We start from the raw sequence: 1,231 nt of genomic DNA, 5'->3' as shown, positions 1-1,231 counted from the left end.
CACAAACAGACACAAAAGGGCAAAGCCCTTAGGGCAGGGTCCTTGCGTGGGAGATATGCTGTGCACCCCTTGGAGATGGCGAACGTGCCTTGTGGCTCCTGTTCTCCAAACCTCTCATTACAAGGATGTGAGCAGATCCTCCTGCTCAGACCTGACCCCAAGGCTGTCCTGCGTGAACAGCGTGACCAACACGTGCTGGATGGAGTGAGTGAAACAGCCAGCGTGCAGGCAGCAGGTCTTACTGGGATTACCAGGGGGCTGCATGGCTGCTTCGGACTTCTCTGAGCTCCCAAGGACTCTGAGCATCTCCTGGGGCCTCCCCCATCCCTATTCCTCCCCTCTCTCTTGGCTCCTCCCAGCCTCTTCTGGGAAATTTTTGGTGAAACATTTTCCATTGAAACAAAAACCTCCTTGGACAGAACCTTCTGGGGAACAGGCCAGTTTCAATGACTTTTGCACTTAAAAGAAAAAAAAATGCTGAAAACACTTTGAGTTGACCTTTTTCTGCCTTTAAAAGAGACAAAGGTTCTTTCTTGCTGTTCTTTGAAACGGCTTCTTTGAAATGTAAGTGGGGCACAGCTGCAGCCTTCTCAGAACACCTCAAACGTTGAGGAAAACAGCTTTAATTGAGCTTAAATTGTTATTGTTTTCATTTTTCTTTTTAAATCTGCACATCGCATTCTGACTTTCAGGATGGAGAAAGTTTCAAAATCTGTGAGAGCCCAAGGAGGTCCATTCCCCCTCTAGCTGCATTGCTGGAGCACCATCACGTAGTCGGGGTCCCAACTCTGTGCTCGGAGAGCATCTGTTTCTCCTTGTTGAGTTAAAACCATGAGGACTCTGAGCTTGGCTGGGACCCGTCCTACTTATATCCTCAGCGTTTGGTCTTGATTCCTGAGTCAGGGCAGACAACTTGTGCCAAGCCTTCTTGGCTGGGCAGAGATGATACCAAGCTGGGGTTTTCTTCTACTGCTTCCAAGGAACAGGGACTTAGGGCACTGCACACTGCCTCTGCTCCTCTCCAGAGCGGCACACCTAGCCGCCTCCTGCCAAATATCTTTAGACATAACTACAGCAAGGGCCATTTAGCAGCTACACGTCCCCATCGCGTGGGAACACTTCAGACTGCTGTCATTCAGATGGGTCAGGACTCATCTTGGCCAGGCCCAGGGATGTGCACAGCATGCTATGTGCTATCAGCCACCGATATCTGGCCCCGGGGCTTTAATGA

General features: G+C 50.3%; 1 protein-coding gene across 1 annotated transcript in view; it reads right to left on the bottom strand.

The window, feature by feature from the left end:
- The window catches only part of ITGB3 (integrin, beta 3 (platelet glycoprotein IIIa, antigen CD61)), a 23,545-nt gene that overhangs the window by 8,704 nt on the left and 13,610 nt on the right, over positions 1–1,231 (bottom strand). The gene's annotated exons all lie outside the window — the stretch shown is intronic.

This window comes from Charadrius vociferus, unplaced genomic scaffold (genome assembly GCF_000708025.1).
Source record: "Charadrius vociferus isolate BGI_N301 unplaced genomic scaffold, ASM70802v2 scaffold484, whole genome shotgun sequence".
In the NCBI taxonomy this organism is placed as follows: domain Eukaryota; kingdom Metazoa; phylum Chordata; class Aves; order Charadriiformes; family Charadriidae; genus Charadrius; species Charadrius vociferus.
The sequence above is the reverse complement of the archived record's forward strand: the minus strand, read 5'-3'. Positions and strand labels throughout refer to the sequence as shown.